Source organism: Heterocephalus glaber, unplaced genomic scaffold (assembly GCF_053883595.1).
Source record: "Heterocephalus glaber isolate CG9 unplaced genomic scaffold, H.glaber_assembly_v1.0 deba00001586, whole genome shotgun sequence".
Classification (NCBI taxonomy): domain Eukaryota; kingdom Metazoa; phylum Chordata; class Mammalia; order Rodentia; family Bathyergidae; genus Heterocephalus; species Heterocephalus glaber.
In genome coordinates this window covers 12,078,831-12,095,981 of record NW_028258364.1, presented here as the reverse complement: position 1 = coordinate 12,095,981, position 17,151 = coordinate 12,078,831, and the positions used below count along the sequence as shown (strand labels likewise).

The 17,151-nt window shown below is 37.0% G+C and overlaps 1 pseudogene; it reads left to right on the top strand.

Moving 5' to 3' along the window:
- Positions 1–973: 973 nt before the first annotated feature.
- LOC101725186 (PHD finger protein 20-like protein 1) lies at positions 974–3,787 on the top strand (annotated as a pseudogene).
- Positions 3,788–17,151: the final 13,364 nt, after the last annotated feature.

Genomic DNA, 17,151 nt, shown 5'->3' with positions numbered 1-17,151 from the left:
AATATCTCTTCATTCTATTCTCTCCCACATCCCAAACCCCTAGTAAATACCAACCTAATTTTTACTATTATAAGTTTAATGTTTTCAGGTTTCACATGTTTGGAAGAATATACAGTAATTTTCTTTTAGTACCTGACTTATTTCAACTGGTATAATTTAAATCCCTAGCCAAAATAATTGGTTAAAAGGTTAATGATATACAAATTGGAAAGGAAAAAGTTAAATTGCCTTTGCAGTTAATATTATTTCATGTGCAGGAGACAGCAATATTAATTATGCCCAAAGCAGGCTGTAAAGAGTTAACCCCACAAATGGCTTGTTTGTAGAAATGAGTCCCGCCAAAGCCTACAGGTCAGAGTAATTTGCACCCAAATTCCATTCCCACAACTACAACCCTCTTAACAAGGACAATGTTCTAATTATAGCCGTATATACTGTTGATTCTATTCCTAATTCAAGAATGTTTTGTCTTGTCCTTTAAGAGCCTTACTTACATTAAGCTCCATAGAAATCACATGACTACGCATCCTCACACATAGTCCTGGCCTTGAACTTAGCTCGCCTTTATCCCAATTGATTACTCAAAAAAGTCAGTGGCTTGGATGAACCAGTGCCTTTGTCAGTTGCACCAACATCTGTCATCCTGGCTCCCCACTTTCTGTCTCTCTTAGTTCTGTCTTTTAGTTTAGTTGTTTTTTTGTTTGTTTTTTTTTTCTTCAGGCCTGCGTCTAACACCGGAGAGGAGACTGGAGCCTACTGCAGAGGTTTCAGGTAACATTTCAGGGGTCCCGAGCACTTATGCATAGAAGCCCCTAAAGAATGCAGTACAACACTGCTAGTTAGAACTAAAAAGCAAACTGAATAAAGTTGCAGCATACAAATTGTGGGAAACCACCCTGTTGATATACCCAAAGCAGGCTGTTAGAAGTGCAGGCTGCAAAGAGTTAACTCCATAATTGGCTTGTTTAGAAAAATGAGTCTGGATGAAGCCTACATGACTCATAGGAGCATTGTGGATGGCACACAGGTCAGTACCCCCATCAAGGGCCATGGCAGAGGCCAGAGAAATAACCTGTGCAGCTGTGGGACTTGATATGAGATAACACACAGCTGAGGTCAGAGTGACTCACACCCAAATTCTGTTCCCAAAATTAAAACCTTCTTAACTGAGAAGACAAAGTTATTTTTCAACCACAACCTGTATCATGTCTGCTCTGTCCCCTATTTCTCTTTACCTCTGTCTCCAAGCGTTTCTTCTCATCTTGCTTCATACCGCCAAGCAGGAGATCCAGACCTGCCGCAGGGGTCTCTGATACAAAATCAACTTAAAAACATAAGTAACATTTCTATACACAAAGAATAAATTTTCCCTAAAGAAATCAAGGAAACAGTCTCATTTTACAATATCATAAATATACTTAGGAATAAATTTAACCAAAGAAGTGAAAGATCTGTATACCAAGTACTGTAAAACACTGACAAAAGAAATTTAAAAAGTGAGAAAATAAATAGAAATACATCCCATGTTTATGAAGCAGAATCAATATTAAATATTATTCATTGTCATCTATCAAAATTCCAATATTTTTCACAGAAATAGAAAAGAAGTAAAATTTTTACAAACCCACAAACAGCCCTGAATAGCCAAAACACATCCTGAGGAAGAAAGAGCAAAAGTGGAGGTATCAGTGGACCTGAGCAGGCTTGAGGGCTCTGACCCAGCTGTGCTCCGTGCCTTCTTGGCCGGCCCTGCGCCACCGCCTAGGCTTGCTTGGCTCCTGCTCCCTCCCTGGCCACTGGCTGGGCAGAGAGGAGGGCGAGTCCTGAATACTGAAGAGTAGGATCTCAAGGTGAGTAAAAAGCCCCCAGATCGTTCCGGAATCACTTTTGAGACTGGTGCTCCTTTGAAGGCGTTGGACTACTTACAAAGTGATCTAAAGAAAAAGAAAACGAAGGAGTGAAAATGTGGAGCTGTTTCCAAGTATCAGAGTTTGATAGAACGATATAACTTTGACTTGGTAAATGCCGTTTCCACACATTTGGAGGTTTTTGAACTGTATGGCACATTTGCAAATGTATCCATCACGAATTGAAAAAATCGACTCTGAAGAGGGGAAGATGTTTGTCCATTTTGAGCGCTGGAGTCGTCGTTATGATGAATGGATTTACTGGGATAGCAAGAGGTTGCGACCCCTAGAGAGACCTGCACTGAGAAAAGAAGAGCTAAAAGAAGAGGAAGATGTTTTTTATTTTAAAACTGGAGAAGAAGTTCTGGCTCATTGGACAGACTGTCGCTATTAGCCTGCCAAGATTGAAGCAATTAACAAAGAAGGAGCATTCACAGTTCAGTTTTATGATGGAGTAATTTGTTGTTTAAAAAGAATGCACATTAGGGTCGGGGGTTTACCTCAGTGCTTTCGCCGCCTGCTGCGCAAGCGCAAGGACCTGAGTTCGATCCCCGGTATCAAAAATAAAAAAAATAAAAAGAATGCACATTAAAGCCATGCCCGAGGATGCTAAGGGGCAGGATTGGATAGCATTAGTCAAAGCAGCTGCTACAGCCGCAGCCAAGAATAAAACAGGGAGTAAACCTCGAACCAGTGCTAACAATAAAGAGAAAGAGGAGAGAAAATGGTTTAAAGTGCCTTCAAAGAAGGAAGAAACCTCAACTTGTATAGCCACACCAGAAGTTGAAAAGAAGGAAGATCTTCCTACATCTAGTGAAACATCTGTAGGACTTCATGTAGAGAACATCCCAAAGATAGTCTTTCCACAGCCAGAGAGCACATTATCAAACAAGAAGAAAAATAATCAAGGAAACTCGTTTCAGGCAAAGAGAGCTTGTGTAATCTAATACACAAGATTACTGGTTTGTTGGCATCCAAAGCTGTTGGGGTGGATGGTGCTGAAAACAAAGAAGACTACAATGAAACAGCTCCAGTGCTGGAGCAGGAGATTTCACCTAAACCTCAAAGTCAGAAAAAAAAAAAAAAAAAATGAAGCTAACATTAGCAGTTCTGCCAACACTCAGAAACCTGCACTGTTATCCTCAACTTTTTTCTTTGTATCTGTATCCTTTCTTTTTTCTTTCCAGGGAAGGCTCGCATCAAGAAATGCAAACATGAATCTGGAGATTCTTCTGGGTGTATAAAACCCCCTAAATCACCACTTTACCCAGAATTAATACAAGTTGAGGATTTGACACTTTTATCTCAGCTTTCTTCTTCAGTGATAAATAAAACTAGTCCTCCACAGCCTGTGAATACCCCTAGACCTTTCAAGGATAAGAAGATCTCAGTGGTTAGCCACCCTACCTGTGCCTGATGCTTCTGTAGAAAAGGTTTCTTCTCCCTCTCCAGCCACTGATGGAAAAGTATTCTCCATCAGTTCTCAGAATCAGCAAGAGTCTTCTGTACCAGAGGTGCCTGATGTTGCTCATTTGCCACTTGAGAAACTGGGACCCTGTCTCCCTCTCAACCTAAGTTGTGTTTGAGAAATTGATACACCACCAGCCCCAGATTGCCCTTACCATAATGAATGTCTGAAGGCAGAAAAGGAAGATGCATAAATGCTTACACATACTTCCAAAGCAGTTCCTGATGGGAGAGGAGCTCCAGCAGCGGCAGGAATCTCAAAAACAGAAAAAAACCTTGAAATTGGAAGAAAAAACCTCAACTACCTTTGGTAGGAGAAAAGAGGATAAGGAAAAGAAAGAGAAGAGGATAAACATCACTACAAATCAAAACAGAAGAAGAAAAAGAAAAAGAAATCTAAGCAGCATGCTTAATTGTGCCAACTGATGAAGACTTTTATCTCCATTACTGTGGTGAACTAGATGCTCTGAGCAAACACCTTTCAACATAGCAAAGGAAGCAACCTCTAAATACAGAGTCCCTTAAATTAACTTTCCAGAATTGAGGGAGAAATAAAGAAAATTTTAGAAAAATTGGAGAAACCAGCAGAATTTGGAGGAAGGAAGATGATGAAGAGGGGAGGTTGGAGATGCCAGGATATGTGGGTGAATGTAAACATTGACCATGTAAAACAATTTTCATGCAAAAAGGAAACAAAATGATAGAAAACAAAAAATATATAATAATGGATCATGTTAAAAAAAAAAGTGGAGGTATCATACAACCTCTCCTCAAGATCGACTAAAGATTTTTAATACTCCAAATGGGAGAAGAGTGACACACAGAAGCAGACGTATAGACCAGTGAAGTAGAATATATATCCCACATGTAAATCTACACATCTATCATCAACTGATTTTGAATAAACATGCCAATAATACACAAAGGGAGAAGCAGGCTCTCCAATAAATGTTGCTGTAGAAACTTAATATCCGCATAGGATGCTTATCTCACCATACACAAAATCAACATAATACAGTACAAATGCATGACTTACATTTAAGGCCTGAAACTGGAAACTGACTGGAAGAAAGCATATAAATCTAAAACATAACAAAACAATTTTTTAAAAATGGATAAACAAGATTATGTCAAATTAGGTCTTTTGCACAGCAAAATAAATAAATAAATAAATAAATAATAAATAACAAATCAATAAATGCAATGAAAAGGTAACTTACAGACTGGGAGAAAATATTTACTTAACGTACATCAATTAAGGGCCTAATATTCAAAACCTGTAAGGAACTTAATTCATTGGCAAGAATTAATAACCAAATTAAAAAATGAGTGTATCATCTTAAAACATTTCTCAAAAGAAGAGGTATAAAGAGAAACATATATTTTTAAAATATTTAATATCAATAATCATCAGATAAATTTACATTAAAACCACAATGAGATATCACCTGTCACATCTGTTAGCATATAACTAATAACTATTCTGATAACTGTTATCAAAGTCAAAAGATAACACGTGTTGATGAGGGTGTTGAGAAAGAGGATGCTTATATACAGTTGGTATGAATGTAAGTTTCTGAAATCATTATGAAAAGATTATTGAGATTTATCAAAAAACTAAAACTAGAATTAGAATATGATCCAGAAATCTCACTACTTACTATAAAACCAGAGGAAATGAAATCCATATTGCCATGGTTTATATCTAAAATGTCCCGCAAAGCCTCAAGTGTTCAGACAGTGATGGGATCATGGGAGTACTATACATCAGCTAAATGAGCTTTTGCAATGTTGGACTTCATACAGAGAGGAGGACACTTCAGGCCTGAACTGGAAGAGTATTTTTTTTTTTTTTGTCCCTAGCTCCTCCCTTCTCTATTTACTGGCTGCCATGTTTTGAGCATCTTTTCCTTTGCTATGACTCTCTGCCATCCTATTTCTGCCTCAGAGTCAGCAGACCTGGACTGAAATTGTGAGCCAAAAGAAACCTTTCCTCCTTTAAATTGTAGGTCTGGAGTATTTTGTTTAGTGAAGGAATTCACTAAGACCAGTTTGTAAAAAAGATATCTACACTTTCATTTTTATTATAGAATTATTCACTGCAGTTGGCATATGAGATCAACATAAGTGTGCCTCAGTTGATGAATGGATCAATAAAACATGGCATACATACACAAGGGAATACTACTCAGCCTTCAAAAAGTATAAAATCCTATTATCAGTTACAAGATGGCTGAATCTGGGTGATATATTGCTAAGTGAGAATATAACATATCTTGATCTTAGTAGTAATCACCTGACTGTAGAAAAAAGTCAGCACATTTTATACTTAATATTTTTTAAATGTTTTATTTTCATTGTGTATAAAATTTCATTATATACTTTGTCTCATCAGCCTGAAACAGTGTGGTTTTTATCATTTACATATTGATTTCAAAACAAAATATTAAAATTGTAGTCCAGTATAATTTTAATTTTATTTTACAGTAAATTTTATTTTGATCATTTTTACAGATCACCTCATATTCTACTACACTGCTATCAAAGATGACTACTAAAATTTTAAATTATAATATTTTAAAAAACAGGCCCATTTACATCCCCAATATTTTCAACTGATAAGTGACATAGTGCATAACATGATGGAAATATTAACTGCATTTTTAAAGATAGTGTGATTAATCTCTGCACTATTTTATTACTAAGTATTTAGTAAGTAAGACTATTAAACATTTTTTATCATTCATTTCTACATTTTTCTTGGTATTATCTGTGCTTGTACTACATAACTGACAGAATTATTATGACATGCACTTACATTAATGTCCAGAAATGTAATATTCAGATCATGATCGTGGCATTGAATACAACTGCTTGGTAATGACTGAATTATATTAAAAGCTGCTGAATTTCAGTAACCTTGATTCTGAATGGAAAAAGTTTAAATTTCCACTTCTCTCTTATCCAACACCACTAAGAAGAGTTGAGAGTGCATCTGACAGGTCACAATGGAGCTAAAGAGGGAAAATTACCCTGTCACAGCTCAAGTGTGGAAGACACAAGACACAAGGGCAGCATGGTCAGGCAAGGGTGAAGTATAATTGAGATGCATGCTTTTCAGTACAGAATTCTTACTGAGTCACGTTACTGTTAAACACTTCACAAGTCTTTCTGTCTCAGGAATATTTTTTTCATAGATGGGCTATCTGAACTTGAGAGACAAATGTACGTAAACATTGTCTTTTATTCTTTCTAGAAAAACAATTAGTAAAAAATATATAAAAACAAACTGTAAAAGCTTCTTTGGAGTATAGAATTCTGAGATATGAAAAGTAAAGGAATGAAAACTGCCTTATATTGTAGATATACTTGTTTTTATTAGAGTCATATTATTCTGACAGCTATCCAGAAAGTTCAAATGCCTAGCCCCTGGAGACAATCATAAATAAGCAATACAGCAGGAATTTCACATAATGAGCATAAATATCCTTTCAAAAGAAATATTATAATCCAGCTTGCTCTAATCAAGTCCGCATTGTTGCACAAAGGATGCTAAGCAGCTGAGTGTGAGGATATGCTGAAAGAAAACCAGAGAAAATTATTTTGAAATGTTTTTCAAGAAACATTTTAATCCCTACTTGTTCAGCTGAAAGTAATTATGTTATAATTTATAATTAGGATAGAGTCTGTATTCTTACTAATACAATTTTGAAATGTAGTAAAATAACTAAAAATGTAACTTAAATACAGTCAAATCTAACAATATTTATGTTCATCTTAGAGCAAATCTGTAAATCAAATTTCAAAAAACTTAGTGAAGATTAATGACTATTTAATATAGAATTTCAAATGTTAACTTCACATTGTATGAAAGCAAATATGGATATTAAATTTAATTTTAAAAATAAGTCATTGTAGCTCTTTTTTACTTTAAAATTGTCTAATTTTATGTACTTGACAAAAATAGTGAAAACCATCTAAATGAGGTTTTAAAATGAGAAAGGACATTAACTGACTCCAGGAGATGCTTAACAGAAGTTAATTTGTAAAAGCTCCCAGAATCACAGAAAGAGCCTTTTAAACATGGTCTAGGGTGGAAGTGATGATTATCCCCTTATTTTCTTTTATATAAAATTGAAATTTGAATTCTATCATACTTGGAGAGATATTCACTGAGGACTTTGTGACATCATTGATCCTTGTCTTTCAAAGAAGTAAATCAGAAAGCCTCACATTGTATATCTTTATTACATTCATATTCTTGTCAAGTATTTTTCAAGGAAATAAGTGTCACTAACATTTATCTTGTTTACTTATAAGTTACACAAGGCACAGATATTTATTTCATTTTACATATTAATAACACAATTAGAAATTTCTGAGCTCATCACCATGCTTTTCAATCAACTAAATAACAAATTTAAAAGCAGAAGACAAAATCAAATCTAAATTTTACATCAATTAAACATTTAAAATGTATTATTTTTTCTGTGACCTTGATAACAAGCCCTTAAATATTAAATAATGTGGTTTCTTTTCAGTAAAATGATTTTAGACTGAAATATTCTAAAAGTTGTGCTTCTTTAATATTACATTAACTCATTCACAATGTATTTTTCTAAGTAAAATGACAAGGAAATGTTTTATGATCCTTTCGGATAAATTTTTGAATTAGGAGTACAATTTGCTGTAATTCATTAGGACTACATTGTGAAATCAGCAACAGGCAATTAGTGATTCCTAGGAAATGTGGTGAGTGAAATAAAGTAACATTTCAAATGAAATTTCCTTCAAGCAATAGAAAAGTTACATAACATGCTAGTTTTTTTTCTCTAGATATGACTAACTGGGAATGTCAATTCATTTTTTATAAAATTAATCATTAAAGGAAAATAATATAAATAATTACAGATATATAAATTTTACTTATAAAAATAATACACATCATTGTATAAAGGTTAAAGAAATATCAATATTCTCACTGACTTTCTTATATATATTTGAAAAGTAATGAATATTCCTCTTTCCATATTTGAGAAATAAACCAAAGGTGAAGACAGGGGAAGCTTTAAAACTTCATTGATCCACTCTGATTCTGACTCATACTTATTTTTCTTACATTACATCAGTGATTATTATTCCAAATATTAACCAAGACTTTTTTTAGAGTAAGCTTATCAAGGGCTTAATTTCTGCTCATTTTACTTTTAAATGCTTCCCTTCTACAATATCTACATTGTTCCTCCAGACGCATGAAGGAAGTTCTTTTTCGCATCATGTTCATGGCATTGAAGATCACACATAAAATCTATTAATCATTTTTGCTAGTTATGTTTCATATAGAATTTCATTTCCTTCCTCAAGGCCAAGTACTTACCAAGACCTTGAGTATTGCAATAAATTCAGCACACTCTAAGAGCCATTAAATAAAGGAAAATATATTTAGCTGCCTTTAACTTGTACAGCATTTATTCTACAAACATGTATATACACAGTATTGGGGAAAGGTTAGTAAAAACTGTTCATATTTTTGAGAGTATCCATAGAGACATCACTTTTCTAGATAGCAATAGACATATAAATAAGTGAGTGTAATAAAACTGTTCATTGTTAATTATCACAAAAACACACAAAAGAGCCCTCTAAGAGGTTGGTGATTTTTCCTTAGTGAGTCAGAAAAGACCAAACTGTGAAGGCTGTTACTCCCTGTGAAGGATGACTATCAGCAGGTAGTCAGGAAGATGGTAGAGCAGGGAGCCTGGCTTGGGGAAGAACAGATGAGGCCAGAGCAGTGTTTCACCCACAAAAGATGTGGAGGGAAGCCTTGGAAATACAAGAGAGCCACAGAAGTTTAGAGCTAGTGTCTAGGTAAGAGATTGCTGGAAAAGTTGATTTTGAAGTCATGCAAAGTGATTCAATAAATAAAATGTTTTTTATTTTATTGCTTAAATTCTACATAATAATAATGTTACACCCAGCGAGAGAGAACCAACCAGAGACCCATACTAAATTCACACAGGAGTTTATTACCGGCCCGGGACCTGAGCCGAGCATCTGACTCCAGCCCCGACTGGGGGGAGACAAACGTGTTTTATACACCTTTGAGGCCAACAGTTTCTAGGCGCCCCTATGAGATAGAACTAGTAAAGCAAGCAAAAGGTACAGAAGGGGAACGTCCTGCTGTTAGAACATTTGTAAAACAATAGTTGATTAATTGTTGTTTCTAAGAGACTCTCTAAGGGGAGGAGGTTTCTAAGCTTCCTCCATTTGAGTTCATCAAAAGGGCAGGCAGGTGGGTCTTTCAGCAGCAATATGTTGTCTGTCTTGATAACTAGGATCCTTCTTTCCCCACTGGTTCTTGTAACTTAATCAAGTCTTTGATTCCTGTATTTACTTTTTGAATTTTTTAAAAAACGTCTTTTAAAATCTCATAATTTTGTCTCAACACCATCAGTTTAACTGTATCAACCCTCTGTCTAACATATTAAGTCAGAGCATTTATAATGCAAGGTCTCATGAGCAAAAACAGAAGTAAGGTAACTAGGGGGCCTGTTACAGCAGAAACTAGGGTAGTTAACCACTAGTATAGAAGCAACAGGTTTTTTCTTTTTTTTTAGGGCTACACATAACCCTTTTTGTTTCATGAACAGGAGGTCAAGTCCCCTTTGATTTGTAGGACCATCTCAGCTAGGGAATCAACCTGGTTTTTTAATCTGGAGATCGAGTCTTTCAGGTGACCCAAATCTCTGGCTACTTGGTGGCTTAGGGCTTTAAACTTGGTGTCCTGAAGGATCAGGGAGGAAGTTCCAATAGCCGCTGACTCGGCTATTCTTAATCCCACCAGTATGAGCACTAAAACGGGGGCAGCCCGTTTACTCCTATAGTGTTCAGTGGTTAATCCCAGATGTTTGTGGCCCCCTTTTTTATTATAATACAAGACTTGTGGAACAGCATACACAGTGACACAAAATAAAGTGGCAGATTGGGTAGCTAAGACCGATTTGGGAATGTATTTAGTCAAATCCTCAGTGCAAGCAAACCAAGCATATCAGGACCAGGTCTCCTGGCTTGAAACCATGGGGCTGGAATGTAGCAAAGGGTTTTTCTCAAGCCTGTTGTATTGTAGCCTGGATCTCACTCTGAAGAATCTGAAAGGCTTGAAGAGACTGAAGTAAAGAGACATAAGAACTCTCTGTTATCTGTTCAAGGTTTAACTTAGGGAGGAATGGCGGTGGCCTCCCATACAAGATTTAAAAAGGGGTAAACTTGTCAACATATGAGATACATCTAACTCTTAACAAGGCTAGAGGAAGCAGATCAGGCCACCTACTGCCAGTTTCTAGAAGATATTTAGTCAGGGTTTCTTTCAGGGTCCTATTCACCTTTTCCACTTGCCCTGAACTTTGTGGGCAATAGGCACAGTGTAATTTCCAATTGATATGTAGTGCCCTTGCCAACAATTTGGATATATGTGCCATGAAGGCAGGTCCATTTTCAGACCCCAGGTAACGAGGGATGCCAAATTGGGGAACTATCTCCTAAAGCAAAACCTTAGTTACTATGTTGGCTGATTCTCCATGAGTGGGGAAAGCTTCTACCCAACCAGAGTAGGTGTCAACCAATACTGGTAAATATTTCACCCTATTGCTGGATTTTATTTCAGTGAAATCAAGTTCCCAATGTTCCCCTGGCTCTCTTCCCCATAGTCAATTACCTTCGCTCCTTGGTCTCAACTTGGAGTTTAACTGTGTACATACCTGACACCTGGAATTGATGTCCTGGACCATAGAGGTTAGTCCTGGGATTGAAAACTTAGAGCTCATTAGTCTTTTTAACTTTGATTTTCCCAGATGAGTTAAGTGATGTAACTGATGAACAAGTTGTTGCCCCAGGGCTCGGGGGAGACAAATTTGTTCATTTGTCCCTTTTCACCAGTCTGAGTCCAGTTTTCTACTCCCCCGCTTTTGGTTTTCCTCTTCCAGGGTATATGTGGGTCTTTCTGGCAGGTAGCCAAAGGGTCAGATGGGCAGAATGTCTATTGGCCCCACTGGTTCTTTGGCTACTCGGGTCGCATCATCAGCCTCTTGGTTACTGAAGGCCTTGAAGCTGTCTCCTTTTCGGTGGCTTTTGGAATGAATAATGGCCAATGACCTGGGTTCCCAAATTGTCTAGAATAAGGCCAATTTTTTTTTTTATTTTTGATAGTTTTCTCTTCTGATGTCAATAGACCTCTCTGTCTGTAGATGTCACCATGCACATGGGCAGTGGCGAATGCATACCGGATGTCAGTGTAAATGGTTACAGCTTTGTCTTGACCTAACAGGGCTTGAGTTAAGGCTATTAGTTTAGCCCTCTGCACTGAAGCTCCCCGGCTTAATGCCTGTGTCCAGTGCACCTGTCCTCCTGGACTGACTACAGACACCCCTGCATACCTGACTTAGTCTTCCATGAAGCTGTTTCCATCAGTGAAGAAGGTCTCATCTGGGCTTTGCAGGGGAACATCAGGTCTGGGCAGTTGATGGTGGAAGTTGTCAGAGTGTCCAGACAGTCATGGAGAGGCATGTGTATGAGTCAGAGTCCAGGAGTAAGGTGGCTGAATTGAGGGTCATTTGTCAGGCAAATTTGATGTGTGGAGCATCCAGCAACAGGGCTTGGTACTGAGTCAGGCAGTTGTTGGAGAGCCATCATTCTGGGGCTCCTCTCAGCAATGTCTCCACCACATGGGGTATGGTGATGACCAGGTCCTGTACCAGGCCGAGCTCATCTGCCTCCGTGACCAGGAGGGTGATGGTTGCAACTGCCCTCAAACAGGTAGGCCATACACTTGCCCCAGGATCAAGTCTTTTAAACAGGTAGGCCACAGGTCTGTTCCAAGGCCCTAATGCCTGAGCTAGCACTCCTTTGGCTATGCCCCCTCATTCAGCCACAAACAACCAAAAGGGCTTGGTAACATCAGGTAGGGCTAGGGCTGGTGCTGACACTAAGGCTTTCTTTAAAGCCAAAAAGGCACTTTCTCCTTTTCTGTCCAGAGGGACTGTCTCTTGTGCCTAGAGTGCAGCAATAGTGACTTTCCCCAGTTTTTTGGCTAGGATTTCCTCAGGGACATCACGGTTATCATAAACTTTCTGGGCTATGTTCAGAAGTTTAGTTCTATTCTTTCCCTCAAATCCCTCCAATTTCTATAATTTCTTTCTAAAGTCTGGAGCTGACTGGGAAACAAAGGCTAAATTTAAAGCTGCTGCATTTGGGGGAGCCTCTGGATCAATAGGAGTGAAAACTTAATAGGCTTCCAAGAGTCTCTCTAAAAATGCAGCCGGAGTCTCTGTTTTTCCCTGGTGAACCTCACTTACCTTACTCAAATTAGTGGGCTTTTTGGCAGCTGTCCAGAATCCCCCTAATAAGTGCTGGCAGTAGGTCCCCAGCCTCCTCTTACTGTCATCATCATTGGGGTCCCATTCAGGGTGTTGTGACAGAACTACTGTTTCAGCCCTGGCTGAATACCCTGGAGTTCTGGGAGTGACACTGAGGTTTGGCCCCAAGGCCACTTTGACTGCCTGTTGCTAAATGTGGTCCCACTCCTCAGGGGTGAACAGGATCTGTAAAAGCTGCTAGCATTCATCCCAGGTTGGCTGATGGGTATGAAAAACAGACTCAAGAAGAGATTAATGCCTGAGGTTTTTCAGAGAAGGGGGGATTTTGATGTTTCCAATTGTAAAGATCACTAGATGTAAAAAGGACATAAACCAATCCTCCCGTGGGCTCTGTCTGTTTTAAAGGAAAAAAGGAGGAGGAAGATGGGGCTGATGGACTGTAGTCCTGTCCCAATTGAGTGCCAAAGGTTGATTGGGACCTGTGGGGCCCCAATTCCTGTGACCACATTCTAAACCTTGTGAGCAATGTGCATAGAATAAGTTCCCACTGGGGCCAACCGACTCCCTAACTGGCCCATTTTAATTGACACAGGGTTTGTAATTTGCCTTTAGAAAATTTTATGCCATATTCATCTTCCTTGTCTGTGGAATAAATTTTTTTGAAGTTATTCAAAACCCAATCCAGTGGAGTTCCTTCTGTGGACTGTGAGGAACCCATAATTTTAGCCTGTGAAAATGCAAAAGGCATACAGAGCAAGCAGACAGACAACAATAAACAGACAAAGACAAACTTTGGCCAAGTAAAACCTCTGTGGTCTAATGGATTCGGAGTCCACCCAGGGAATCCCTCTTCTGAGGACTCTGACCCAGTGAGTTTTCTTGCTGTTGCAAAGAGACTCTAGGTAGGGTAACCTGTGCCACATCCAGCTTCCTCCTACCTACCCACAGTGCACTAAGTATCATTGATTTTTACCTCTAGAGGCTTTCCCAATAAACTCCTGCTAGTCAGTTGATCAGCGATAGGCCCTGACTAGGACTGGCCTATCCAGAGCCCCAGAATACCGTTAGGGTGGCCTCTCCTTCTGCAGACCGGTGACCAGAGGGACCAAACACCACTGATGTCTGATTCTGGTCTCTCCTAAAAGGAAACAATGGCTCCAAGATAGTAAGCTCCAGAGCAGCTGGCTATATTGCTGGGGCCTCCAAGAATGTTACACCCACTGAGAGAGAACCAACCAGAGACTGATACTAAATCCACACAGGAGTTTATTACCAGCCAGGACCTGAGCCAAGCATCAGACTCGAGCCTTGACTGAGGGGAGACAAACATGTTTTATACACTTTTGAGACCAACAGTTTCTAGACCTCCCTCCCTATAAGATAGAACTAGTAAAGCAAGCAAAAGGTACAGAAGGGGAACGTCCTGCTGTTAGAACATTTGTACAACAATAGTTGATTAATTGTTGTTTCTAAGAGACTCTCTAAGGGGAGGAGGTTTCTAAGCTTCCTCCTTTTGTTCATCTAAAGGGCAGGCAGGTGGGTTGTTCAGCAGCAGTATGGAGTCTGTCTTTTGAACTAGGGTCCTTCAAATAGTACATAAAATCTTTTATAATACTTTATAATTTTATTATGTAAGTGACAACAAAAAGTTTTTCAAGAGTACAGGACAACATTGATATTTGAACTTTAGGAAAAGCTATATATATATATATATATATATATAGAGAGAGAGAGAGAGAGAGAGAGAGAGAGAGAGAGGTCATTCTAGCAGCTATATGCACACAATGGAAAGTTCAGGAAGACCAGTTAGAAGTGTAGCACAATTTTCTATGTGGTTCATACAGCAGATTCAACTGTGACCATCATGTTAGGCACACAGAGGAGAGGATAGAGTCCAATTTTACTTAGAGATTTAAATGAGATTTGTTTAGAAATTGTATTTTCTGTAATTGTAAATTTGTCCTGTGAAGGTTGCAGTTCTACCTTGTACTAGTCTCATAATTATAACCTCCAAACATGATTTTTGAATGATCTACTATTTTCTGAACCATCATCTCATTTACCTGTGTTTTGAAATGTTTTCCTCTTGTCTGTTTGAAAACACAAAACACAACTCAATTTTGTGCCTCACAAGTCTTCTCCTTATTCCTGTTTTTCCTTTTCTAAATTTTCTGTTCAAGGTCTTTCATAAAAGAGACTATACATTATTCATTCTGTTTTATCCATTTTCACTTTAACACACAGAATGCTGCTTTAAAGTCAAAGAAATCTACTGGTAAAGGACATTGATGTTTCCTTAATTTTTTCACTGGATTTAAAATTAGAATACTAGAGAAATGGATTAGACAGAAGGAATATCAATACATAATATATAATGAGGACTTGCACAATTTGGTTTTTCACAGTGTCATTAAGCAAGAGAAGGAAGAGAAGATGGAAAACATGTTTTGTTGTTGTTGTTGTTGGCTAATTCAAAGGTTGAGTGAAGAGAGCAAGAGTCCTGCCCATGTGGACACTTCACTGACTTTTACTGGTGTACAAGAATTAGGTAACAAGATTATCTGCAAATGTAACATAGCCTTTGGCACCAGATAGCATCCACAGTGGCAGATCAGTGAAAGAGCAGGATTTGGGGAGTAAATTTAATTATGAAAATGTTGGCAGAGTTGGCAGTGGAATTTAGAGCTAAGGATCACCAATTTGCAGTTGCTAAAGAGAAATAAAACAAAATTCACTACATTATATAGGCCTTGTCATCTCATAGACTTTTGTCTGAAAATAAATAGCTCTAAATATGATCCAATTACTCAGGCTCTTGGAGATTCAATTTTCTCATCTCCAAAGAGAAAATAGTAGTGCTAGGCTTAAAAGGTAATATGAATTTGAAATAAGAAAATAAATTTCAAATACTCAGGTCATAAATAAAATTCTAGATCAGGGATTTATATCATAAGTGGTTATTGATTTTTAAACCATCATTTCATAGTTATTATTTAAAATCAGGAGAGTAAATCACACAATTCAGAGAGACTATGTGATTAAATTCTTGGGAAATCAGGGTTAACCTTTGAGTTGGGCCAGAAAAAAAAAATCAAACAATGAATAAAATTTAAAAGGAAAAGGGAGTTAAAAAGAAAATTAAGAAATAAGTAACCACAGAGGATACTAATTTTATATATATAAAGTGCTTCTATAAATCAGCAAAAAAGGGAAGAAGAGAAGGAATCTGGTGAAAGGAATTAAGGGACCATTGATATCATTCACCAGTGGAGCTTTGAATGGAAAGTAGCTTGCTGTGCCTTAAAGAGAGAATGGATAAAACAGAATGAATAATGACTAGGGCCTTTTTTGTGAAAGAATTTGGGTGTAAAAGCAAGAAAAGAATCAAGGTGATGAGAAAAAGCCAGATAATTGAGAAATATTATTTATATGTATTTACAAGTATGATGAAAAAATTTAAAATTACAAAATAAGTGAGTTGACAGCACTTACAATAAAAGAGTAAAGTCACAGGGTGCAGTTAGAAAATGCAAGACTAGCAGAAAGTAGAACTTCTATATTCATTTAAGATATATTTCTAAATGTGGGAAAATCGGTAAAAATCTATGGGATTTTTTCCTGTTTAAGACAAATCATGTGGTGAGAGTATGAGTAATGTGTATAAGAGGCATAAGGAAGATCAATGCAGATCTATCTGTCTCAGATTAAGTAAATATACTTTTCTAATAAATGAACAAATTAATTTAATTTAATACTAATATACATATATATAAGTTCATACATATATATAACAATAACATTTCAATATATTTTATTTTAGATTTTTTGAATCTTTCTCCCTGGGGAAAAAAGTGATCAGTGATTAGAATAACTTTAGTACAATTTTGAATTAACCATGTAGAAGTTTTTTCCAGCTTCAAACAGTAGCAAACTCTATTAGTTAATACCCATTGAAACTAAATTATGAGGTTAATTGAACATAGGTAAGATCAATTAAACTTTTTATGAAAGATTATTTATTTTATAAAAGCAAGTCGATTGATAAATGTCAGCACTTTGCACAACAGAGATTTTGGAGTTATGAATGTTATTTGTGTTTGTTTTCTCATAATTTCTAATTCCTATACTTTCATATTAATATAGGAAAATATCTGATATTAAAAGCAAAATATTAGAATACATTTGTTAATGTTTCCATATTTATGTATACTTAAATGGCCATAGTAATAATGAAACATAAAAATCTGTGAAATTTTCCCCTGAAACATAAGTAAATAAAATTATAAAATATGCTTAGCTGATTAAGCAAAATGAAGTGCATTTTCCAAAAAGACCTAGAAGAAAAACAAAGAATAAATATCAGTGTCAAAAGTGATATTTTAAATGTCTAATTATAGCCCTTGACA